The sequence below is a fragment of the Oncorhynchus mykiss genome, chromosome 3, assembly GCF_013265735.2.
Source record: "Oncorhynchus mykiss isolate Arlee chromosome 3, USDA_OmykA_1.1, whole genome shotgun sequence".
Taxonomy (NCBI): Eukaryota; Metazoa; Chordata; class Actinopteri; order Salmoniformes; family Salmonidae; genus Oncorhynchus; species Oncorhynchus mykiss.
The window spans coordinates 20,346,793-20,374,672 of record NC_048567.1 but is presented as its reverse complement, the minus strand read 5'-3'; the positions used below and the strand labels follow the sequence as shown (position 1 = coordinate 20,374,672).

At 41.4% G+C, this 27,880-nt stretch overlaps 1 protein-coding gene across 2 annotated transcripts in view; it reads right to left on the bottom strand.

The window, feature by feature from the left end:
- The window catches only part of LOC110512801 (growth factor receptor-bound protein 10), an 85,602-nt gene extending 65,346 nt beyond the window's left edge, over positions 1-20,256 (bottom strand). For both annotated transcript variants that reach the window (XM_021592972.2, XM_021592974.2), the window contains exon 1: positions 20,061-20,256. The gene's annotated coding sequence lies outside the window, so the exon portion shown is untranslated. The remainder of the gene's footprint in view (positions 1-20,060) is intronic.
- Between the last annotated feature and the right edge of the window lie 7,624 nt (positions 20,257-27,880).

Below are 27,880 nucleotides of genomic sequence, written 5' to 3'. Positions count from 1 at the left end.
ATAGATCTGTTTGGCCATAATGACCATGGAGGAAAAAGAGGGAGGCTTGCAAGCCGAAGAACACTATCCCAACGTGAAGCACAGGGGTGGCAGCATCATGTTGTGGGGGTGCTTTGCTGCAGGAGGGACTGGTGCACTTCACAAAATAGATGGCTTCATGAGGAAAGAAAATGATGTGGATATATTGAAGCAACATCTCAAGACATCAGTCAGGAAGTTAAATCTTGGTTGCAAATAGGTCTTCCAAATGGACAATGACCCCAAGCATACTTCCAATGTTGTGGCAAAATGGCTTAAGGACAACAAAGTCAAGGTATTGGAGTGGCCATCACAAAGCCCTGACCTCAATCCTATAGAAAATGTGTGGGCAAAACTTAAAAACTGTGTGCGAGCAAGGAGGCCTACAAAACTGAGTCAGTTATACCAGCTCTGTCAGGAGGAATGGGCCAAAATTCACCCAACTTATTGTGGGAAGCTTGTGGAAGGTTACCCAAAACGTTTGAATCATTTAAAGGCAATGCTACCAAATACTAATTGAGTGTATGTACACTTCTGACCCACTGGGAATGTGATGAAAGCTGAAATAAATAATTCTCTATACTATTATTCTGACATTTCACATTCTTAAAATAAAATAAAGTGGTGATCCTAACTGACCTAAAACAGGGCATTTTTTCAAGGATTAAATGCCTGGAATTGTGAAAAACTGAGTTTAAATATATTTGGCTACGGTGTATGTACTTCCGACTTCAACTGTATATTCCATGTGCGGCAGAAAATTGAGGCTATGATTAAGAAGTTGGAGCTCTTTTCTGTCTTCATTAACAAGGACAACACACAGGTCTTTCCATCACTGTAAGATTTTTTGTGTGCAAATGAACTCAAGGTTACAGACAATGTCAAATGTGATATAGCCGAAGCACCTGAGTGAGCTGGGTACTTTCCCGAAACGGACGACACAAACAACTGGATCAGTTATCCCTTTCATGCCCTGCCTCCAGTCCACTTACCAGTATCTGAACAAGAGAGCCTTATCAAAATTGCATCAAGCGGTTCTGTGAAAATGTTATTTAATCAGAAGCCACTGCCAGATTTCTGCAAAGGGCTGCACTCAGAGTTTCTTCCTTTGGCAAATCGAGCTGTTAAGACACTGATGCCCGTTGCAACCACATAACCTATGTGAGAGTGGAATCTCGGCCCTCACAAGCATGAAAATTAAATACAGGCACAGACTGTGTGTGGAAAATGATTTAAGACTGAGACTCTCTCCAATACAACCCAACATTGCAGAGTTATGTGCATCCTTTCAAGCACACCCTTCTGATTAACCTGTGGTGAGTTATTCACATTTTTTTATTCACAAATATGGTTTTATAAGTAAGATGGCTAAATAAAGAGCAAAATTATTGATTATTATTAGTGATGCACAGATATGACATTTTTGGTCGATACCGATATCTAATATTTAACATTTTAGCGGACTTCTAAGCATTCTAGTATAGTTAAATAGTTAAGACACACACATGGACGCAGCGGTCTAAGGCACTGCATCTCAGTGCAAGAGGAGTCACTAGAGTCCCTGGTTCAAATCCAGGCTGTACCACATCCGGCCGTGATTGGGAGTCCCATAGGACGGCGCACAATTAGCGTCGTCAGGGTTTGGCCGGGGTAGGCCGTCAATGTAAATAAAAATGTGTTCTTAACTGACTTGTTAAATAAAGGTTACACACACACACACACACACAAACCCCACACTGACAAAAAATTCTACTATTTCTATTCATTTGCATCATTGTCAATTACATACTTTTCTTTTGAAGGCAAACCGCAAATTCCACTATTATGCCTAATCCTTATTGTGGCTAGCTTCACAACACATAGTCCGGTTGAGCCTCACTAGCCAGATGAAGCTTGCTGGCTGCTTATAACGTTAGCTTTGGGCAACAGGGTTAAGTAGCTGGCTAGCTATTTATTTTCATGAACTGAAGTTCAATTTCAATAGGCGAACAACAAGTGGCAACCTAGCTAATACAAGGATTCCTAAATCATTGCTAAGAATAATGAAAATCACTGCAGTTTCTACTGGTCATTGTTTTCAGGCTGATTGTATTGGTGCTAGCTAGATACCAAGCTAAAGCTTGCTACCCCAGAAGTTGCGGTCAAACAAATGACGCTTTATTACCAACGCAGTAATGTAAACACATCTTTTTTCTACAGCTTTGACAGTGCTACTGTCTCTTTTTTGACACGCAAAGACCCAAACGGCATTCCGTAGTATGTATTTCGTGACGCTAATAGAGTGACGCATTTACTGTGTAACTCCGGCAGGGCAACATCTGACAAATATACAAACACTACATGGTACATGTACCGGTGCTCGACCAGTCGACGAAAGCCAACATCACCCATGACGGAGAACGGTTGATTGTCAAGGGCAATGAATTCAATTATCTTGGCTTTAATGGAACTCGCCTTTGAGTTGTCCCGCTGAAATTTGTTACTCTTTCAAATGACTGCTCGACTGCTTACAATGATGGCAAAAAACAACGTTTGAGAGTGCGCTAACCCTGGTTCTAGAGGGGGTACGCAGCTGGAGGTTGAATGTTTGAAGGGGTACGGGACTATAAAAAGTTTGGGAACCACTGATCTATACTGATTGAAGTAGATTTAACAAGTGAAATCAATAAGGGATCATAGCTTTCACCTGATCAGTTTGTCATGGAAAGAGCAGGTGTTCCTAATGTTTTGTACTCTCAATGTAGATGGCTCTGAGTGAGACCCTTTTGATGATATTTCAGAAATGCTTCTATCAGGCTATTAATCGGTGTTTGGAGTTGCAGTAAGCCTAGACTGTCCCATGCCATTTAGTAATGGACTATTTTCAGGAATTCACAGGATTTTCAGGCTGCCCGGTACTGTTACAGTGCTATTTCCCGTCCCATGGCCCTGCCTGATTACATAAGAAAGTAAAAGCTGGCTGCAAGTTTCACAGCCAGCAGCAGCACCACTCCTACTCTTTCCTGCTCCACAACAAAATTAGAGGAAGCCCCCTGAAGGATGTCATGGTGGCCATAGATCATGTGGACCATCGTCAGAGACGAGAGACCTCCTTTTGTTAGTAGGTATCTGCTGTTAATTTATCAGCAGGGGAAATACAGTAGCGGAGGCCCCTGCCACTAGTTTCAACAGAAAAGTAATGGGCAGATTCCATGAGCTTTTTTCCTCATGCTGCCTCTCTCTGAGATTGACAAACGAACGTAGCAAAATCTTCTCCTCCTCGGGTTCTGACTTACATAGAAAACCTTAGAGAAACAGACTTAGTAGGGTGAGGTAGCAGAGATTTCTTGGACATACATCAATCATCGCCATAGTCAAAGCAAACTTCCACTAGGCAAACTTTTAAATTAAAATATTGTTCTATCCCAAACAAGGATTTAGAGTTTACAACAGTTCCTCCAAGTTCCTCAGAATTAAATAACTGTGTAATTACAGTCCGCCAAACCTGATAACAAAATATGAATTATCCACAAAATACAAAAAGCTGATTGGACATAAATTACATTAAAAGTTCTGAGCAACTGTCTTAGTTTCCAATTTGTTGAGAAAGCAGAGCATGAACAAAGTTTTTAACATGCAAATAATGATCCACTCATGAGTTTATCTACAATAAAGAGCTTGGCACTTGGATCAATAGAACCACTGAATGGGCTCACTTGTAATTAGTGTGTGTGGGTGTGTGTCCTCTGTGTGTGTGCTCTGTGTGTACGCACCGCACTTTGAACTGCTATGTGTGTCTCAGTCCCGGTCTGTGTGTAGCCCCACGGATTTATAATTCATACTGTCCTGTACGGGTGATCTTGAGAACAGAAGAAACATTGATCTCTTGCCCTTCGCCTATGACACTTAACAGTAAAGCCCTCATCATAAAGCTGGTCTGAGAGGAGAGGTACACTATGTGTGATAAACACTATTTGCTGTGAGATATGGCTGGAAGGGCTTTCCTCCATTAATAAAATCAGAACATTCTAGTGTGCTCTTATGACAAGTGCCTTGGGGGTTACTTGCCATAATTGGACAAATTGACAAAAAACATATACCTATGTTTAATCATTCCTTTTCAGAATCAAAGTCATCCTGTGTGTGTGTGTGTGGGGGGGGGGGGGGATAAAAGGGCCTTTGATTTCACTCATTCCACTTGAACAGAATAGTGAAATATGATTAACTGCGACCTTAACGGAGCAATTAGCCCCAAAGCATAGATCAACTAGAAAGGCTGGGGACTTTAGAGCACCGTGTGCCACTGGTACTGTACGCATCTGTACTAATTAAAGAGATTGTTGCTCAAGCTTGCGTGAACGAAGAATGTAACTTCAAACCGAGCCTTAACAATGGACATCTTCATCACAGCTAGGCTTAATTATTACAGCCGTGTGAGAGCGGAGAGAGAGAGAGCATGCTAACTATTAGCCTTAACTATTAAAGTAAGGGGTTCTCCTTCTCCACTGGGCTCTTATTCAACAAGACAAATTTCCTCTGTCTGCTTGTGGGATTTCAAGTCAACATTTCTCCATGCCAGGGTGGGAGGGAGGGGTGCAGTCAGAGGTTTGAGGTCTATTCCTCAGGCTATGCTCATGTTTCTCTTGCAGTTAACTTGTTCTGTTATCTTTGCCTGTCTAGTCACACTGAGCTAGAGAACAACGGTAGGTCTATACTGTACGTAACGGTACAACTATGTTGTGACAATCAATGTCATCTTAACATACGGAGGAAAAGGGGCACCTATCAACAACATAACTACTAGACTGTACTTGGTCCTTGATGTTATGATGAGAGCTGACTGCATGCATTTCATTGGGATTCATTCTTCATGTGCTATATTGGAACTAGAGGTTAATCGATTAATCGGAATGGCCGATTAATTAGGGCCGATTTAGTTTTCATAACAATCGGCAATCGGCATTTTTGGACACCGATTATGGCCGATTACATTGCACTCCACGAGGCGACTGCGTGGCAGGCTGACTACCTGTTACGTGAGTGCAGAAAGGAGCCAAGGTAAGTTGCTAGCTAGCATTAAACTTATCTTATAAAAAACAATCAATCTTAACATAATCACTAGTTAACTACACATGGTTTTGATATTACTAGTTTATCCAGCATGTCCTGAGTTGCATATACAGTGCCTTGCGAAAGTATTCGGCCCCCTTGAACTTTGCGACCTTTTGCCACATTTCAGGCTTCAAACATAAAGATATAAAACTGTATTTTTTTGTGAAGAATCAACAACAAGTGGGACACAATCATGAAGTGGAACGACATTTATTGGATATTTCAAACTTTTTTAACAAATCAAAAACTGAAAAATTGGGCGTGCAAATGTATTCAGCCCCTTTACTTTCATTGCAGCAAACTCTCTCCAGAAGTTCAGTGAGGATCTCTGAATGATCCAATGTTGACCTAAATGACTAATGATGATAAATACAATCCACCTGTGTGTAATCAAGTCTCCGTATAAATGCACCTGCACTGTGATAGTCTCAGAGGTCCGTTAAAAGCGCAGAGAGCATCATGAAGAACAAGGAACACACCAGGCTGGTCCGAGATACTGTTGTGATACAAAAAGATTTCCCAAGTTTTAAACATCCCAAGGAGCACTGTGCAAGCGATAATATTGAAATGGAAGAGTATCAGACCACTGCAAATCTACCAAGACCTGGCCGTCCCTCTAAACTTTCAGCTCATACAAGGAGAAGACTGATCAGAGATGCAGCCAAGAGGCCCATGATCACTCTGGATGAACTGCAGAGATCTACAGCTGAGGTGGGAGACTCTGTCCATAGGACAACAATCAGTCGTATATTGCACAAATCTGGCCTTTATGGAAGAGTGGCAAGAAGAAAGCCATTTCTTAAAGATATCCATAAAAAGTGTCGTTTAAAGTTTGCCACAAGCCACCTGGGAGTCACACCAAACATGTGGAAGAAGGTGCTCTGGTCAGATGAAACCAAAATTGAACTTTTTGGCAACAATGCAAGACGTTATGTTTGGCGTAAAAGCAACACACCTCATCACCCTGAACACACCATCCCCACTGTCAAACATGGTGGTGGCAGCATCATGGTTTGGGCCTGCTTTTCTTCATCAGGGACAGGGAAGATGGTTAAAATTGATGGGAAGATGGATGGAGCCAAATACAGGACCATTCTGGAAGAAAACCTGATGGAGTCTGCAAAAGACCTGAGACTGGGACGGAGATTTGTCTTCCAACAAGACAATGATCCAAAACATAAAGCAAAATCTACAATGGAATGGTTCAAAAATAAACATATCCAGGTGTTAGAATGTCAAAGTCCAGACCTGAATCCAATCGAGAATCTGTGGAAATACTGAAAACTGCTGTTCACAAATGCTCTCCATCCAACCTCACTGAGCTCGAGCTGTTTTGCAAGGAGGAATGGGAAAAAATGTCAGTCTCTTGATGTGCAAAACTGATAGAGACATACCCCAAGCGACTTACAGCTGTAATCGCAGCAAAAGGTGGCGCTACAAAGTATTAACTTAAGGGTGCTGAATAATTTTGCACGCCTAATTTTTCAGTTTTTGATTTGTTAAAAAAGTTTGAAATATCCAATAAATGTCGTTCCACTTCATGATTGTGTCCCACTTGTTGTTCATTCTTCACAAAAAAATACAGTTTTATATCTTTATGTTTGAAGTCTGAAATGTGGCAAAAGGTCGCAAAGTTCAAGGGGGCCGAATACTTTCGCAAGGCACTGTAATCGATGTGGTGCCTGTTAATTTATCATCGAATCACAGCCTACTTCGCCAAACGGATGATGCATTCGCGAAAAAAGCACTGTTGTTGCACCAATGCGTACCTAACCATAAACATCCATGCCTTTCTTAAAATCAATACAAGTAAATATTTTTAAACCTGCATATTTAGTTAATATTGCCTGCTAACATGAATTTATTTTAACTAGGAAAATTGTGTCACTTCTCTTGCGTTCTGTGCAAGCAGAGTCAGGGTATATGCAGCAGTTTGGGCCGCCTGGCTCGTTGCGAACTGTGTGAAGACCATTTCTTCCTAACAAAGACCGTAATTAATTTGCCAGAATTGTACATAATTATGACATAACATTGAAGGTTCTGCAATGTAAAAGCAATATTTACACTTTGGGATGCCACCCGTTAGATAAAATACAGAATGATTCCGTATTTCACTGAAAGAATAAATGCTTTGTTTTCGAAATGATAGTTTCCAGATTTGACCATATTAATGACCTAAGGCTCGTATTTCTGTGTGTTATTATATTATAATTAAGTCTATGATTTGATATTTGATAGAGCAGTCTGACTGAGCGGTGGTAGGCAGCAGCAGGCTTGTAAGCATTCATTCAAAAAGCACTTTCCTGCATTTTCCAGCAGCTCTTCGCTGTGCTTCAAGCATTGCGCTGTTCAAGCCTATCAACTCCCGAGATTAGGCTGGCAATACTATAGTGCCTATAAGAACATCCAATAGTCAAAGGTATATGAAATACAAATGGTATAGAGAGAAATAGTCCTATAATAACTACAACCTAAAACTTCTCACCTGGGAATATTGAAGACTCATGTTAAAAGGAACCACCAGCTTTCATATGTTATGAGCAAGGAACTTAAACGTTAGCTTTATTACATGGCACATATTGCACTTTTACTTTCCTCTCCAACCCTTTGTTTTTGCATTATTTAAACCAAATTGAACATGTTTCATTATTTATTTGAGACTAAATTGATTTTATTGATGTATTATATTAAGTTCAAATAAAAGTGTACATTCAGTATTGTTGTAATTGTCATTATTACAGAAATATATATATATATCAAATTGGCCGATTTAAATCGGTAATCGGTCGACCTCTAATTGGAACTATGCAGTAGTCCTACTGTGGCAGGCTCTGGGATGGCTTGCTTTGCTTGGTCATTACGGTACAGTAACAAGTTCATGTGTGCTGATTCTTTACGTTCTAGATTTCAACCACACATTGACAGTCATACGGTGTTGGGATGGCTTGCTTTGCCTGGTACAGTACAGTAAGAACTTAATGTGTGCTAACACTGTGAGGGGAAAGCTTTAATATCCTGCAGTGATTCGCACCAGAACAGAGGCAAAGCCTAGGCTTGGGATCACCATGAGCGCTGGCTATTTAAAGTAAAGCCTAATTGAAAGTGAACCAACATTTCCCTGAAGAGAAGAGATCTCCTCTTTTGCATGTCGCTGCTGGTTTTAAGGCCCAAGCTGGGACCAGAGATGGGCGTTAAGGAGCCGTCACACTAACTGATTGGTCAGTCAGTGGCTGTGATTCCATGCATGATGGAATCTCTCTTGGTTAACAAGCGTCTTAATCGAGCACAGATTTACAAACAGTGTCGTCAACATCATTGCTTCCATTAACACGGACTGAATGAAGGAATGGAACACCAAATCATTTCATTAAGACCTACACTGGTATCAAATAGCCTATAGGCCTCAAACATCAAGGTAAAAAAATATGTACAAAGGCCTCCATCAACTACAAACACCCTAATGATATGCATAACATAAGGCTAAACTTAACATAGGGTAAACAGAACAGTTTAAAATAGATACTTGAGCAAATTGAATGTAAAATATATACATGGTCCTAAACAAGTGCCTAAACTTCATGGAAGTAGAAAACTGCTAACACATTCTCTTGAATAGGCCCACATTCCATTAGATACAGTGTGGGTGGGAAACACTAAACTTTTAACCTCATCTTTTTGGGCCAAATAATTGAGGTAAAGCAGAAATCTATAAACTTCTTATGGCTCCGGCTGCCAAATATTTCCTTGTAAATGGAGTTGGTGGGTTGGGTTCTCTGGGACCTGTCTGTGTTCCCACCTCTCCTGACACTGCCCAACTGCATAGCATTCACAGGGCTATACATTCCCCTCCCTTCCAAATTGGGGCACACTTCAAAATAGTAGGGCTATTTATAGTTCTGGCCATCCAGAATCATAACAGCAACTTGTGCAGCAGACTCGTACACAAGTCCGTCTAGTCATTACTACCCAGTACATTTACAGCATTATGCATACTGCCTGAGATCTGTGAGGTAGGCCTGTGGACGTTGAGGAAAACTTTGAAATGGGCATTTAGGCCTAGATGTGTAAACTTGAAATAGAAAAAATTCAAACACCTCACAGGTGTCTCTTACAGTCTAAGCATTTGGACAAAAATAGTGTGACTATGATCAAACTGAAGATCAATTGAAGTTTAATTGCTTTCATGTCTTCTTTTTTTAAAGAAAAATGTATATGAAATAGCCTAACTCTGTCCTTCTGTCTTGAAAAACAGCTCAAGCACAACCACTGATAGGGCTTGGTTCTCAAATGCAAAGAATAATGGTGTCCTCAAGGTCCATCAAAGGATAAAGGATTAATACTACTACGCATTGAAAGCCACATGCTGGGTGGTAACCCTCAAGAGTATGACAATCTTCTAGTGGCATTGTTTCTCCAAAGAAAACAAAAAGCTTCACTGTATGTTGAACAAACAGTAAACTACGCGACCCTGCATTCTGGCCACCTTAAAGCCACAATCTGTGTTTCAGCCCACTGATTGAACAGCAGGATATATCCCAGATTGTGCCTTAAAGAGCATAAGTAGGCCAGCTTCCACCTGAGCAGGTGAGACCCGGTCTTGCAGGCTGTTACGTTGCCTGCCTGCCTTACTGTCTGCATACCAACCTACTACACTGCCTGCCTGCTACACTGCCTGCCACACTGCCAGCCTGCTACACTGCCTACCTGCCACACCGCCTGCCTGCTTGCAGATCATCCCCTCCATACCACACCACATGATCGCTGGATGAAGCTCACTGCAGTCCTCTGGAATGCTGGGAGCAAATTCTTTCCACGTAGGCTATTGGATAAAAAAAGAGCAATGCCCTGAATGGTATGCACTGATTTGTAGGCCAAAGAGTGGTGATGAAAGAAGGCCCTCGGGCAGTGTGCGGGCCGGGGCATTGGAATGTGCAGCTCTGACCTGTTCAGCTGTGGAGCTGAGCTGCTTGGGCTATGAGGGAAACGGGAGCTGGAGCTGGGCTGGAAGAGAGCTGGGGCTGGGGAACTGAGCTGCCTGGGAGGGGAGCTGGGCTAAAGCTACAGGGAATCTGGGGCTTGAGGGGTTGGGCTTGGGCTGGGACTAGGCTGGAGATGCTGGGTCTGGGGAGGGGAGCTGGGACTGCGGCCAGAGCCCCTCGGGGGTGTGTACTTAGTCCCCTTCCCATACTCCCTGTTCACCCAAGACTGCGTGGCCAAACACGACTCCAACACCATCATTAAGTTTGCTGACGACACAACAGTGGTCACCGACAACGATGAAAAAGCCTATAGGGAGGAGGTCAGAGACCTGGCAGAGTGGTGCCAGGACAACAACCTCTCCCTTAATGTGAGCAAGACAAAGGAGCTGATCGTGGACTACAGGAAAAGGCGGGCCGAACAGGCCCCCACTAACATCAACATGGCTGTAGTGGAGCGGGTCGAGAGTTTCAAGTTCCTTCGTGTCTACATCACCAACGAACTATCATGATCCAAACACACCAAGACAGTCGTTAAGAGGGCATGACAACACCTTTTCCCCCTTAGAAGACTGAAAAAACTTGGCATGGATCCCAGATCCTCAAAAAGTTCTACAGCTGCACCACCGAGAGCATCCTGACCGGATGCATCACCGCCTGGTATGGCAACTGCTCGGCATCTGACCGCAAGGTGCTACAATGGGTAGTGCGTATGGCCCAATACACCACTGGGGCCAAGTTTCCTGCCATCCAGGACCTACAGTGCCTTGCGAAAGTATTCGCCCCCCTTGAACTTTGCGACCTTTTGCCACATTTCAGGCTTCAAACATAAAGATATAAAACTGTATTTTTTTGTGAAGAATCAACAACAAGTGGGACACAATCATGAAGTGGAACGACATTTATTGGATATTTCAAACTTTTTTAACATATCAAAAACTGAAAAATTGGGCGTGCAAAATTATTCAGCCCCCTTAAGTTAATACTTTGTAGCGCCACCTTTTGCTGCGATTCCAGCTGTAAGTCGCTTGGGGTATGTCTCTATCAGTTTTGCACATCGAGAGACTGACATTTTTTCCCATTCCTCCTTGCAAAACAGCTCGAGCTCAGTGAGGTTGGATGGAGAGCATTTGTGAACAGCAGTTTTCAGTTCTTTCCATAGATTCTCGATTGGATTCAGGTCTGGACTTTGACTTGGCCATTCTAACACCTGGATATGTTTATTTTTGAACCATTCCATTGTAGATTTTGCTTTATGTTTTGGATCATTGTCTTGTTGGAAGACAAATCTCCATCCCAGTCTCAGGTCTTTTGCAGACTTCGTCAGGTTTTCTTCCAGAATGGTCCTGTATTTGGCTCCATCCATCTTCCCATCAATTTTAACCATCTTCCCTGTCCCTGCTGAAGAAAAGCAGGCCCAAACCATGATGCTGCCACCACCATGTTTGACAGTGGGGATGGTGTGTTCAGCTGTGTTGCTTTTACGCCAAACATAACGTTTTGCATTGAGACATACCCCAAGCGACTTACAGCTGGAATCGCAGCAAAAGGTGGCGCTACAAAGTATTAACTTAAGGGGGCTGAATAATTTTGCACGCCCAATTTTTCAGTTTTTGATTTGTTAAAAAAGTTTGAAATATCCAATAAATGTCGTTCCACTTCATGATTGTGTCCCACTTGTTGTTGATTCTTCACAAAGAAATACAGTTTTATATCTTTATGTTTGAAGCCTGAAATGTGCCAAAAGGTCGCTAAGTTCAAGGGGGCCGAATACTTTCGCAAGGCACTGTATATACCAGGCGGTGTCAGAGGAAAACCCCAAAAATTGTCAGAGACTCCAGTCACCAAAGTCATAGACTGTTTTCTCTGCTACCGCACGGCAAGCGGTACCAGAGTGCCAAGTCTAGGTCCAAAAGGCTCCTTAACAGCTTCCACCCCCAAGCCATTAGACTGCTGAATAAATAATCAAATGGCCACTGGACTATTTACATTGACATGCCCCCCCTTCCCATTTGTTTTGTACACTGATGCGACTCACTGTTATTTATTTATGCATAGTCCCTTCACCCCTACCTACATGTACAAATTACCTCGACTAACCTGTACCCCCGCACATCGACTCAATACCGGTACCCCATATATATATAGCCTTGTTATTGTTATTTTATTGTGTTACTTTTTATATTTTTTTACTTTAGTTTATTTGGTAAATATTTTCTTAACTCTTTCTTAAACTGCACTGTTGGTTAAGAACTTGTAAGTAAGCATTTTAAGGTCTACACATGTTGTATTCGGCGCAAGTGACAAATAACTTTTGATTTTATTTGAAGGACAAAGGGAAAACAGGTTTAGACATTTTTGCAAATTTATTACAAATAAAAACAGAAATACCTTATTTACATAAGTATTCAGATACTTTACTATGAGACTCCAAATTGAGCTCAGGTGCATCCTGTTTCCCTTGATCATCCTTGAGATGTTTCTACAACTTGGAGTCCACCTGTGGTAGAATCAATTGATTGGACATGGAAAGACACACACCGGTCTATATTAAGTCCCACAGTTGACTGTGCATGTCAGAGCAAAATCCAAGCCATGAGGTCAAAGGGACTGTCCGCAGAGCTCTGAGACAGGATTGTGTCGAGGGGAAGGACGCCAAAAATTGTCGGCAGCATTGAAGATCCCCAAGAACACAGTGGCCTCCATCATTTTGGAACCACCAAGCTGGCAGCCCGGCCAAACTAAGCAATTGGAGGAGATGGGCCTTGGTCAGGGAGGTGACCAAGAACCCAATAGTCACTCTGAAAGAGCTCCAGAGTTTCTCTGTGGAGAAGGGAGTAGCTTCCAGATGGTAGACGGAAGCCACTCCTCAGTAAAGGCACAGTAAAGGCACATGTCACATGACAGCCCGCTTTGAGTTTTCCAAAAAGCACCTAAATGACTCAGACCATGAGGAACAAGATTCTCTGGTCTGATGAAACCAAGATTGAACTATTTGGCCTGAATGCCAAGCATCACGCCTGAAAGAAACCTGGCACCATCCCTACGGTGAAGAATGGTGGTGGCAGCATCATGCTGATGTTTTTCTGCAGCAGGGACTGGGAGACTAGTCAGGATCGAAGGAAAGATGAATGGAGCAAAGTACAGAGAGATTCTTCATGAAAACCTGCTCCAGAGCGCTCAGGACCACAGACTGGTGAAAAGGTTCACCTTCCAACAGGACAACAACCGCAAGTCTCAATGTCCTTGAGTGGCCCAGCCCGAGCCCGGACTTGAACCCGATCAGACATCCCTGGAGAGACCTGAAAATAGCTGTGCAGCGACACTACCCATCCAACCTGACAGAGCATGAGAGTATCTGCGGAGAAGAATGGGAGAAATTCCCCAGATTGTAGTGTCATACCAAAGGTGCAAAGGTGCAAGGTACAAAGGTGCTTCAACAAAGTACTGAGTAAAGGGTCTGAATACTTAAATAAAATGTGATATTTCCGTTTTTATTCAAAGTCAAGGGATCTGAATACTGAATTCTTTCCGAATGCACTGTAATAATAATAATAATTTAAACGGTTATGACTATTATTTTATTTTTGTGAAGGTCTTCATCCATAATCGTCAGTTACACTATTACATGGTAATTGTGCCAGCCCTATTAAGGGCCACATTATGACCCATCCAAACGCCAACAAGAGCTCACACAGTTTAAAAAAATGCCCTGCCTCCAAGCAGTGACGGTTGCAAGAGCAGCGTGTGAATCTCAACTGAACATACCTCCTCCCTCCCAAAACCCCATTGTTTCATTCTCACACCTAAATGACATATGTAACATCCAACTGACACTCACATGCACAGACTCAGGATTGAGGAGACTGCTGCAATGGTAGGAAGCGCCAGACAGCGTACAAGATGCTGTTCTTTAGGGTTCCTGGGCATCTGTCTTATAACTAACCTACATCATCATGTCCACATTGATCAGGGCAAATGACAAGAGGTTTAGGCGCAAACAACTGAAGAAGAGATGTAGCCTTGTATTTTCCAGCAGTATTTCAAGCTGTACATGGAACTCCATTTAGAAATCTGAAGTCAAGCCAGAACAGAGCAGTCCAATGTCGCTGGAAGGCGCACCGTCATGCAAAATTCATCATTTAAGGAAGATTTTGGTTTGGGACTGCCTGCCTCTCTACAGTAAGGTGACAATGTAGCCTGTTTTTAAGGTAGAAGCACTCAAAGGATATGTCAAATGAACTAAGAAAACAGTTTGCAGTTTGCTGAGAGACGTGTCTTGAAGGGATGATAACTATTGGAATGCAAGTATTTTTGGAACATTTCATTTGTTGTGCATGGTAGACTAGATAAGAAAATCCAGCCAGAATCCACAACTTGATAAGATACAGGTCCTGAGAGGAGTAAATCCTCCCTTTAAATCTGTAAAATTGCACAATACACAGTAATCCAATAGCAATTACACAGTAATCCATAGACAATACAAGCAATTGAGCATAGTTGAAGAATGTAGTAGTTTGAAGTAATTAGACATTCAATAAGCAAATGAATGCATAGGAAAAGACTGAAGAGCATAAATAAGTACCTACTTCTCCAATAAGTTTCTTCTGACTGTCTGTAGTACAGCACAGGTTTTAATTTACTGGACCGAGTTCCAAATGAACACTGCCATCTCTGTCATGGCTGACTATTTTATCAGTGGATGGTTCAGATTGTTGTCACACCTCAGTAGATGTGCTTGTTTCACATGTTGATTCTTCATTAAATGGCAGCTTCATTATTTCGGGCCAGCAGCGTAAAGAAGGTTATAAGAGAGAGCCTGATGTCATCGTGGAGGGCTTGAACAGCAGAAGTCTGAGAAAGGCTTTGGGAGACATGGACAATCGCTAATTGGATGAGGATTTCATTGGGCCGGCTGGGAGAAATGACCTTATGCAATGTGCATAATGAATGGCTTGGACGGGAGGGAGATGTTATGTTTGTGCACAAGCCTGCTGCCAGGGTGGGCTATGGCTAGGCTATTTTAGTTTTTATTCAACTAAGAACTCAAGCTTTCATCTAAGGGACGTGTTATTCAAAAAGTTTAAATAAGATCAAGAAGTGTAAATAGAATAAATGATTATTTAGGCTACTGTACAATGGATCAGACTGATCATCTGGACATATGAGAGTTTCTAACTAACATTGAATAGCCTACATTGAGTTATGTAATAAACATGGTATAACAATAGGGAATTTAGGCTTCATGAGGCTAGAAGAGAAAAGGAGGAATAGGCTTGCTGTATCTATGGTCTTAATAATTTTCAACACAAACCCCCCCCTAAACAAACTTAATTTGACCAGAAACCCCCTATCCCTATGATAGTAGGGCCTTATAACATCTGGTGTATTTTGTGCCCAATTGCATTTCGTTTTTCCCCCAAATAAACATTTCTCAGTTTTGTTTTTCCAGGTTTTGGTTTTTCCAACAACAACAAAAAGGTTTTCACTCTCAAAATCACCACAAAATAGGATGTTCTAAGTCCACAACAATGCTAAACCCTTTACACTCATGGGAATTGGCTGCAGATTATGTGTAGAATTGCAGCAAACCATTGCGATCATGTATAGCTTGTTACTGTACAGCCACTGCGTTCAAATGTAGGTGTTCATCAGTGCCCAAATCTGCCATTTTCAACCTGTATACAGTACGGGTGTAAAGGGCTACATCACATCAGGAGACCACTTTGGAGGTCTGGGAAAAGTCTAAGAAATGTAGAATATTGTGTGTAGTTACCCTTTAATTCAAGTGCACACCAGACAGAGACCATTGTTTGGTTAGCGGTGTTGCTGTTGCGCTTGTGTGATTTTGATTTTACAAAACAAAGCAGTTTGCAAAAGAAATGGCAGCTGGATTGATGCAAATAATCATGATATCATTCTGCCAGGTGGGCGTAGGCTTTGTAGTTAACATTTAACTGATAACGTTTTCGGGAAAGCCTTTCCATCTACTGACTATCATTAGCATTATTGCTAACAGCTACACAAAGTGTAGACTAGACAAATGGACATATCGCACACACACAGACAGGGGCATTCCTGTGCCATTTCAGAAAGTTGCAGCAAAGCACAAGTCACTAACCAGGTTTCTATCCAACCTTTTTATGTGAGTAGAGTACATGTCGGATAAACAGACCTGATGGAAAAAGCACATTTGTTTTTAAACTTTCCAAATGTTGACAAAGCAAAATACACTAGACAATATGGGAACTTTTTGTGTCGGTAAAATGTATTATGCGAGAAATGGTGGTGGAAACATCTTTATTGCTATAATCACCATCATATCGAAGAAAACTTGGGAGTCACGTGATGATATGTTATGTGGTTCTCCCACTATGACTTGGGAAAGCATACAGTTTATTAGGCTGATGAGCTTGATGCTTGGTTGCCGTTTGACAAATACAAAATGATATTTTGCCCTAAATGTCATTCTAACCTAACTACCCACACTGTATCTGCCAGCTAACAGTTCAATTTGATGGAAACCCATCTCTGGTGGGAAAATGCACATGTTGTTTTTATTTTAGAATATTTGCATGAAAATCTGTTCCAACTGGATGGAAACCTTGCTACGTATGCATTTTGTTCATTTATGATTAACTTGAGCAAATTAATGCATTTTCCAATAGGTTAAATACATTTAGTTGATTTCCTACGAAGTTCAACAAAAAATGTATATTGTTGAATTCCGTTTTAATATCTGTATTCTGTGATTCCATTCGCATTGTCCGCAACCCATATTTTATAGGGCCCTACATACTGTATGTTATAAATCATTGAAATAGATTTCTCCAAGTGCTCATCACTTATAGGTTTGGTGAAATATGTACTGATAATATGAGAAACGATGTACAGATACATCCAAATGAACCATTAAACTCTGAGAAGAGAATGCTAATGATGTCCAGGCACAGCGATAAAATTCAAGAGCACAAAATGCCTCTATTGTTCTGAAGTTTCACCGGGAAAGAATGTCACTCAAAATCCTTTTTGTTTTCATGAATACATCTCACCAAGCCCACTAACCCTGGTTTGTTTTAGATTTTACAGCACAGATTCCAGCTCGTAGAGGCTGAGTGACATTTTCTGGAACATCGCCATCATTCTGCACCACTCTCTCTGTTCTTCCTGCACACAAACAAACTAGCAGGGGTGTTCAGTTACCTGCTTTAGAAAATACAGCATTCCTGCTTCTCAGGTTTCAAACAGATTTGGACCAGCTCCAGACATTGAGCATCTAACCGTTAGACAATCATTGCATCATTCTGCCTTCTGGGTAATCATGGGTGGATGATGGCAAGTATTTATAGGACCAGTAAGCTAAAATATATTAAGTTGCCCTTCTGTAAATCAATTACAGACTACTTTAGTAAGCAGAATGTAATTACTTAGCTATAACTGAGGTAGCTAGATAAAAAATGATTACATTTAAATGAAAGGTAAGTGACACAGACAAACTAAGGCTTCTCTAGCTGCCTGCAAAGCTTTTTCATCATGTCCTGCTGCCAAGTAATCTAACAAAGGCATTACAACTTTTTTCATCTACAAGCCTTGGGGTTCTTCGGAAGTATTTTATTGCTTTGTACAACCATTGACACCTATCGACACAAGAGAAGCAGGCCTAGCCTATAATGTCCAGTTTTTTTTCATGATTCAGCTACCTGTTTCCAAACAGCACCTACCGCCACACCCACAGACCAAAATTCTGTTTCAAATGAGTTACTCTAATTTATTAAGACAGAATACAGGAGGTGTGTCAACATCAGCTGTGCTCATAACTGATGAGACAAATAACTTGGGCAATAATAGGACATAACCTAGTAATTGGTGTCATTGATTTAGGCCAAAACTCTGACTCTGCATCCCAGACTTCAGGAAAAAGCACCATGACCAGCCATCAATAAGGGGGTATTGGCACTGAATAGCGAGTGTTATATGACTGCAAACTGGCGCAAGGCCGAATGGAATGCTAGGGCCTGGGTGAGAGAGATCACCACTATGACAGAGAACATAATAATAATATAAAGTGTATGTGGAAGTACAATTTATATGTCTGCAAGGCCTCTTCAGATTGAAAGTTTGGACAGCTCTCAACAAGGGAATTTGTCATTTGAGTGAACTTGGCCTATCCCTTTCACTTTCCATCCCGATAATAAACTAAACCAACAAGCTAATAGGCCTGCCTACATTCACTGAATGAACGGCTTGTATGATGAATGGAATAGATTGGTAGAACAAATTAAATGCCAATAGGATATGACACAACAAAGCCATTTGTTCTCTTCCAGAGAAGAGACTTGAACCGCCAATGTCAAGACAGGTTGCATATGTAAAATATGTGAGCTCAGCAGCTCTGAGCTAGCTGTCTGTCTTCGGCCTCCTAAACTCATGCCCCATCATGTCAGTCGCTTACAGAACACAGACTTGAAATAGCTAGATTGTAGCAGAGGGTGTGAATTTAAAACGAGTTGGTAACACTTTATATTAGTAACAATTTCTATTAAGTTGCTGTTATACCAGTGTAGTGATGCTGTAATTACACAAGTAGTAAGAATGTTGTATTAACATGTTACATAGTAGGCCTACATTAGTAATGGCATTTTTAAAGGTATAATAAAAATGTAGTTTAGTGGAAGGGGATAGGGACTGTTCCCTAAACATACTATGCCATTATGATTAATCTATATATTCTTATGGTTCTCACCAACTACAGTTCTTACATGAGCTGTAGATGAGCTGTACACTGCTGGGTAATTCTGCTGAATCAGCATTAAGTCAAACAAATATGTTATTTTGGATTCCTAATATGACCACATATCACATCTACAGCATAACATTCGTTTTATTTTATAACATTCCTGCCAAAATCCATCCCTGATGTCCCATCCAGTTAGATTTGAAATACTTAGCCTCTGAATAAGCCTACTATAAGTATACTGTATAGAAAGGGGTTGTAGAAGCCAACCACCATCCAAGGTTCTGTACACGAGTAGCTAGCTGCCTGGAAAAACGCCTTTCACCCCACCCCCAAAGCAAATGAAGCCATGGGATAAGACTAACCGGACCGGTGAAAATGGTAGGACGTATAGGCAGGCTACTGCGGGTAGGACAGGCAGGGCCTGCGCCTGGTTGGTAGTTGGATAGTAAGCAGCTATTGCAATATCTGTAAACAAGCCAGCACAGTAAACAGTCAGAAAGCCGAGACGACACGCAAAATCTTGTTTATATATTGAGGCCTATCAGAGGGGTATACTACAAAACAGGATCAATGAGCCAGCTAACTTAATTGGCTAAATATTCTGAATATATATATTTTTTTTAAAGATACGCTTGAAATGGGCATGGTCTAATTGACTCAGCAACCAAAAACACATTTCTTAATGAACCAGAAAATCAATAGTTAGTTTCGTTTTAATCAAAGTTAGCTGGATAACTTATTGATACCCCTCTGGATTGGTACTTTTAACTACCCAACTATAGTAGTTTAGTAAGCTTTAGTTGCCCCAATACAGGAGATCATAATTATTCCAACCTTGTCCCTACACGAACACAGTTTATCTGCCTGCATGCAGTCCCGATAGCGCTTGGTAGACATGTGGCTATATTAAGCTCAGGTTATTTAGTAACTGTCACATTTGTGATGAACAATGTTACCCTATGTTTTAGACAACAAATTACACTAATTTGCAAAACAAGTCCTAACAGCTATCCACATCCAAACCCTCCTCACACTTTCGTGAAAGACAGAGCCTCACGCTACTAGCCACGCTGCGCTATGTTCCAGTCTCACCGACAGCAGTTTACATCCAGAGGCACTAGCCAGCTAGCTACACTAAACTTTGCTTGCTGTGCTCTAGAAAGTCAAGAAAGATGCATACAATTACACCATATTTCAAATAACACAAGACTCCCTTGATATTGGAATAATACACTCACCTTATTGACAGGCCTCTGTAGCAAATCAAACAAGAGCAATCAGACAGCCTTGCACTTGGGATGGGATGGGAAGACTGTTGCTAGCGCAACAGCTTTGCTTTTCTTGCTCAATACGCTCCAGTGGTCAACATTCCCGATGAGGACAAGCAGCTAGCAGTGTATTTCTCAGCTGACTCCTCAACACACACGAAACAACTCCTCCCTCCCCTCTCGGCTGACTCCGCCCACATCGCCTCATGTCTCTGAGTTCGAGAGGAAAATTCAGTAGACTCATCAACTGAACAGAGAGAGAGAGAGAGAGAGAGAGAGCTTGTCCTGGCGCTCTGTTCACAAACACAAACAAATCATGAGAAAACAAAAAGATAATTACTTGACACATTGGAAAGAATAAACACATTGGAAAAAATTAACATGCGCCGAATACAACAGGTGTAGACGGTACAGAGAAATGCTTACTTATGAACCAGTAACCTACAGTGCAGTTTTTTTAAAAGTACAGATTAACAGAGTACACAGTGGCAGAATACCTGACCACTGTGACTGACCCAAACGTAAGGAAAGCTTTGACTATGTACAGACTCAGTGAGTTTGTCAATAGCATGCTATTGAGAAAGGCCGCCGTAGAGAGGCCTGGCTTTCAAGAGAAGGCAGGCTGTGCACACTGCCCACAAAATGAGGAGGAACTGAGCTGCACTTCCTAACCTCATGACCACATTAGAGACACATATTTCCCTCAGATTACACAGATCCACAAAGAATTTGAAAACAAACCTGATTTTGATAAACTCCCACATCTACTGGGGAAATACCAGTGTGCCATCACAGCAGCAAGATTTGTGACCTGTTGCCACAAGAAAAGGGCAACCAGTAAAGAACAAACACCATTGTAAATACAACCTATATTTATGTTTATTTATTTTCCCTTATGTACTTTAACCATTTGCACATCGTTACCACAGTGTATATATATGTAATGTCTTTATTCTTTTGGAACTTCGGTGAGTGTAATGTTTACTGATAATTTGTATTGTTTATTTCACTTTTGTATATTATCTACTTCACTTGCTTTGGCAATGTTAAAGACCATTGAATTTAGAGAAAGAGAGAGAGAGAGGAGAGAGAGAAAGAGAAAGAGAGAGAGAGCGAGAGAGAGACCTGCTGCTACCAGAAAAGGGCAACCAGTGAAGAACAAACACCACTGAAATTACTACCCATATTTATGTTTATATTTTTACCCTTTTTTACTTAAACTTTTTTCATTTTGTCACAACACTATATAGACATATGAATTGTCTTTATTCTTTTGGAACTTCTGAGTGTAATGTTGACTGTTCCTTTTGTATTTTTACTTCACTTTTGTGTATTATCTATTTGACTTGCTTTGGCAATATAGACATATGTTTCCCATGCCAATAAAGCCCCTTGAATTGAGAGAGATTTTATTTTAGTTATTCAGATCCCCATTAGCCGATGCCAATGGCGACAGCTAGTCTTACTGGGATACGACACATAAAGGAAACATACTTTATTGATAAAATACTTTACAATTTACATACATTTCAAAACATTAACATGTAGTGTGTGTGTGTGTGTGTGTGTGAAGGGGGGGAGGGGGAGAGAGACATGCTGAAAAGTCCTGTCTGCAGACATAGCACGCAGCTGCAAAAATAGACACTTCCATACACGGCAAACTTCTCCCAAAATCAGTAGATACAGCCCCATGCTCGTTCCCATGTAAATCAGGCCCCGGGCTCTCAGGTCTCAGCCTGGAGTAAACATGTGGATGCTAAGAAGTGGAGCAGGGACCCTGGAAAGTTGACAGTATTGCTCAGGTTTTATTTCAGTTCTGGCCCTTTGGCCTAATCTTATTTTGGTCCATTGTGTCACTATTTTGTAGCTTTTCAAACTGTAAATCTATATGATACTTACATAGTGGTCCTGTATGGCTGAGTTGGTAGAGGGTTGTGGGTTTGATTCCCTGGACCACACATATGTAAAAATGTATGCACACATAACTGTAGCCTCTTTGGATAAAAGCATCTGCTAAAAGGCATATATCATTATTACGTCAAGCTACTGTAAATCAATGAGTCGGAAGTAAGCATACACCATAGAATTACATAAAATCATATGGAACTGTAGGATTTTGGGGTACCACTACAAAATGTACAGTTGTTTTTCAATTTCATAATCTCCTATTGGCCCCGTTGCATAAAAGTTTAATCAAGAGTTCAATGCTCTGGAGTTACCTTTCCTTACTCCTATGCAGTGTTTTGGTATTTCCTCCTCCAAGCACTATGTTGCAATAGGCCTACGGGGGTTACATGTCCCGCACTAACCTTTGTGGTGAGTATAATTTCCTTCATATAATTGTGCAAATGTGGCCATTGTGCTATTAATATGCCACAGTATGTGATTTATCAATCTGATTATTCTAGTAAGACACCTAAAATATGATTTACTGCATGAACTCAAAAAATTGGAAATAATTAAAAGAGTGTAGTGCAAAAGGTTATAAGTCTGGAACTTTCCCCAGTTGAGCCTGCCTAATGACGGGGCGGGGAAGACAAAGGACCCGTCCCGGACCTGCAGTATCTGGGTGAAAAGAACAACAGTGGTTCCATACTGTGCGACCCTGCCAAACACCCCACAATATAAAAGGGCATTGTACACATACAACATCAAGTCACACTTTGGATCAGATCTCCTCCTTGTAACATTATTCATGCATTAGGCCCATGTGAACATAACCTCTGTCACAGACTTTGGCCAATCTTGGGAGCCGAGGCTGATGTGAACATGGTTGCATTTGCTCTTCCCAAGTTTTTAATTACAAGGATGTTCAGGCATTTCGCTGCAAATTTGATACCTGATGAAAACTGTGTATGTGATAAATAAAATGTGATATTGCAGGAATCTTATTTGCAAAAGTAACACATGGAAATGGTGTTAAAACAAAGTATTGATAGCCATCATCCTTCTCAACCATGAATGCTGTGAGTTAACCACTACCTTCTTCTATGCTGTGTCATGAGCTGCCAGTAAGTCTCGATTTAGAAAGAGATTTGTTTTTCTGCATTAAAGGTTGTGGCGGCGGTTGGCTTGGAACCAACCAAGCACTCTGTCTTTCTGCAGTTAGTTTCGTAAGACAGAATGGCCACAAATGAGCAGGAATTCTGACCGACAGAGGGCCTGTGGGTCAGCAGGAATTTACAGACCTACAGTGTGGAGAGGATTACACTCTCTGACAGCGTCCCAAATTACACCCTATTCCCTTTACAGAGCACTACTTTTAACCAGGGCCCATAGGGTAGTAGTTTACTATACAGGGAATAGGGTGCCATTTGGGAAAGATATTTTCTCTCTCTGTAGATAGTGAAATCTGGATCGCATGGCAGACAGACACAGAAACCCAATCCCCAGATCACCTATTTTTTGTGGGCCTGCCCGGCATTTGAGAGATCGATCAGGCAAGGCATAGCAGGGAGCCTGTGAAGCTGAAGCGAGGGGACATTGTGGTCCCATTGTCGATCTCAGTTCTCTCACCAACCCATTCCCCTTGGCCCTAACTGTGTAGATCCGTAAGATGTAATCAATATAGTGTAATAAACCATCACTACCCTGATTATACCTATCCAGACTGTTCAAATCTGCAAACGTTGAAAGGTTAGGGCCCAGGAAACCATGTATAGGATTTTTGGGGAAACCTTAACGTAGGGTCAGGGAATACAGTTTAGGTAAAGTTACATGCCAGTTATATCCACATGATGAGTCATGGTTCAGAGTAGCTTGGAATAGTTGGGAGAGCTCTGATGTGGCAATCCTCTCAAAACAACATGTAAGCCTGGTGGCATCATAAGAAAGAGGTCTGTTTGGCTTCCAGATTTCAAAAGGACAACAATAACCACAGCCAACAACCAAATGAGAAACACATCTACTGCATGTTAGATTAGCTGCACCATGACTCAAGAGCTTGCTACACTACCAAACGATCAATACATACAGTTGAAGTCGGACGTTTACATACACTTAGGTTGGGGTCATTAAAACTCATTTCACAACCGCTCCACAAATTTCTTGTTAACAAACTATAGTTTTGCAAGTCGGTTAGGGCATCTACTTTGTGCATGACACAAGTCATTTTTCCAACAATTGTTTACAGACAGATTATTTCACTTATAATTCACTGTATCACAATTCCAGTGGGTCAAAAGTTTACATACACTAAGTTGACTGTGCCTTTAAACCTCTTGGAAAATTCCATAAAATGATGGCATGGCTTTAGAAGCTTCTGATAGGCTCATAGACATAATTTGAATCAATTGGAGGTGTACCTGTGGATGAATTTCAAGACCTACCTTCAAACTCAGTGCCTCTTTGCTTGACATCATGGGAAAATCAAAAGAAATCAGCCAAGACCTCAGAAAAAAAAATTGTAGACCACATGTCTGGTTCATCCTTGGGAGCAATTTACAAACGCCTGAAGATACCATGTTCATCTGTACAAACAATAGTACGCAAGTATAAAGCTCAGTAAGGAGACACGTTCTGTCTCATAGAGATGAACGTACTTTGGTGCAAAAAGTGCAAATGAATCCCAGAACAACAGCAAAGGACCTTGTGAAGATTCTGGAGGAAACAGGTATAATAAAAGTATCTATATCCACAGTAAAACAAGTCCTATATCGACATAACCTGAAAGGCCACTCAGCAAGGAACAAGCCACTGCTCCAAAACCGCCATTAAAAAGCCAGACTACGGTTTGCAACTGCACATGGGGACAAAGATGGTACTTTTTGGAGAAATGTCCTCTGGTCTGATGAAACAAAAATAGAACTGTTTGGCCATAATGACCATCATTATGTTTGGAGGAAAAAGGGGGAGGCTTGCAAGCTGAAGAACACCATCCCAACCGTGAAGCACAGGGGTGGCAGCATCATGTTGTGGGGGTGCTTTGCTGCAGGAGGGACTGGTGCACTTCAAACTAGATGGCTTCATGAGGATGGAAAATGATCTTGATATATTGAAGCAACATCTTAAGACATCAGTCAGGAAGTTAAAGCTTGGTCGCAAATGAGTCTTCCAAATGGACAATGACCCCAAGCATTCTTCCAAAGTTGTGGCAAAATGGCTTACGGGCAACAAAGTCAAGGTATTGGAGTGGCCATCACAAAGTCCTGACCTCAATCCTATAGAAAATGTGTGGGCAGAACTGAAAAAGTGTGTGCGAGCAAGGAGGCCTACAAACCTGACTCAGTTACTACAGCAGTGTCAGGAGGAATGGGCCAAAATTCACCCAACTTATTGTGGGACGCTTGTGGAAGGCTACCCGAAATGTTTGACCCAAGTTCAACAATTTAAAGGCAACTGCTACTAAATACTAATTGAGTGTGTGTAAACTTCTGACCCACTGGGAATGAGATGAAAGAAATAAAAGCTGAAATCTTAAAATAAAAGTGGTGATCCTAAGTGACCTAAGACAGGGAATTTGTACTAGGATTAAATGTCAGGAATTGTGAAAAACTGAGTTTAAATGTATCTGGCTAAGGTGTATGTAAACTTCTGACTTCAACTGTACACATACACAGATAATGTTCCCCTGCCGAGTTCATTGTTCAGAGTTCAAGCTCATTGTTACATTGTACTTACACTGTATTTAGGATTAGGGTGAGGGATATGGTTAGGATTAGGGTTGCAAAGGGTCGGAAACTTTCTTGTAAATTTACGGAAATGTTCCATGGGAAGTGAAGCCCTGGAATTTGGGGAATTTTGCTTAAATTCATTTTAAAAAGTTGACTTATAACACTACATTTTGTGGGATACACATAAGACAATTCTAGTTGTTGTGACATATTTTGGTTAAACTATCCCCAGTTCAATGGAATTGCAACCCTCTGCATGTACAGTGCACTCTCAAGATCTTGCACACTAATGAGATGCTATTGAGCCCACACTACTACACTGTCTGAGCCAATGACTACATGCTTTCTGGTAAGTTTTGAATGCAATACTGGGTGGGGTAAATATATTTTATATGACATATATATTTTTTGTTAACTAGTAAGTAGTAGCCTACAGCAAAGTGTGTTTAAATCATTTCTAACTTGTTAACAACTTCTGTTAGTTTTTGCTACCAGGTGGGATTTAGCTTGATTGAGCCTGCTATCTGAGGAATGTTAATTCAACTGTTTCCATAAGTTTCATTTTAAAACACTTATCTTACAAAGGTGTTGTTTAATCTAACTGCTTATCTATTTATCTGTACATGGAAATGTACTTTATTTTTTTACAAATGTTTCCTTTACAGGAAAATGCCACGAGCACTATCTGATGTGTGGAGACATTTCACTGCAGCTAATGTAGAAGGAAAAGCTGTGTACATTTGCAAATACTGTGTCAAATCATATGTGAAGAATGCAACAAAGATGCAGAATCATCTGGCCAAGTGCATAAAATTCTCTCAGCACTCACATCAAGCAACCTCTGACAAAAGTCCCTCTACTTCTATTCGAGGTGAAAATGATGAATCAGATACCTTATCGATAACAACAGCTCATGGTCCTCCTAGAATCAGATGTTTTTTGACTCAATGGAGGAACGTAGTTAGAGAAATGCTGATGAATGTCTTGCTCGAGCTGTGTATGCAACTGGTTCACCTCTGATGCTCACAGGCAACGTGTATTGGAAGAGATTTCTGAATGTTCTTCGCCCAGCATACACCCCTCCAACCAGACATGCTTTTTCTACTAATTTGCTGGTTGCAGAGTTCAACAGAGTTCAAGTGAAGGTCAAGCAAATCATAGAGAAAGCAGACTGTATTGCAATCATCTCTGATGGGTGGTCGAATGTTCGTGGGCAATGAATAATTAACTACATCATCTCCATCCCTCAACCAGTATTCTACATGAGCACAGACACGGGACAACAGACACACCGGTCTCTACATTGCAGATGAGCTGAAGGCAGTCATTAATGACCTTGGACCACAGAAGGAATTTGCACTGTGAACATCAAGGCTGCTTGCTCTAAAGTGGAGGAGTCTTACCCTCACATCACACCCATTGGTTGTGCTGCTCATGCATTGAATCTGCTCCTCAAGCACATCATGGCACTGAAAACTATGGATACACTCTACAAAGAGCCAAGAAAATGGTTAGGTATTTCAAGCTTTAGCAGCAATCTACCTCACCAAGCAAAGTGAGAAAAATAAGAGCACCACATTGAAGCTGTCCAATAACACCCGTTGGGATAGTGTTGTCATCATGTTTGACAGTCTCCTGGAGGGGAAAGAGTCTCTCCAAGAAATGGCCATATCACAGTCTGCCGATATGGACAGCCCCATCAAGAGGATCCTCCTCGATGATGCATTTTGGGAGACAGTGGTAAGCAGCCTGAAACTCCTGAAACCTATAGCAGTTTCCATTGCACGGATTGAGGGAGACGATGCCATCTTGTCTGAAGTTCAGACTCTGCTTGCAGATGTAAGAGAAGAAATCCGTACTGCCCTGCCCACTTCACTGTTGCTTCAAGCAGAGGAAACTGCAGTTCTGAATTACATCAAAAGCGTGAAGACTTCTGCCTGAAGCCCATACACGCCGCAGTGTACATGTTGGACCCCAAGTATGCTGGCAAGAGCATCCTGTCTGGTGCATAGATCAACAAGGTCTATGGTGTCATCACTACCATATTTCGCAACCTTGGCCTGGATGAGGGCAAGGTTCTTGGCAGTCTGGCGAAGTACACTTCCAAGCAAGGCATTTGGGATGGAGATGCAATATGGCAGTCGTGCCAACATATCTCATCAGCCACCTGATGGAAGG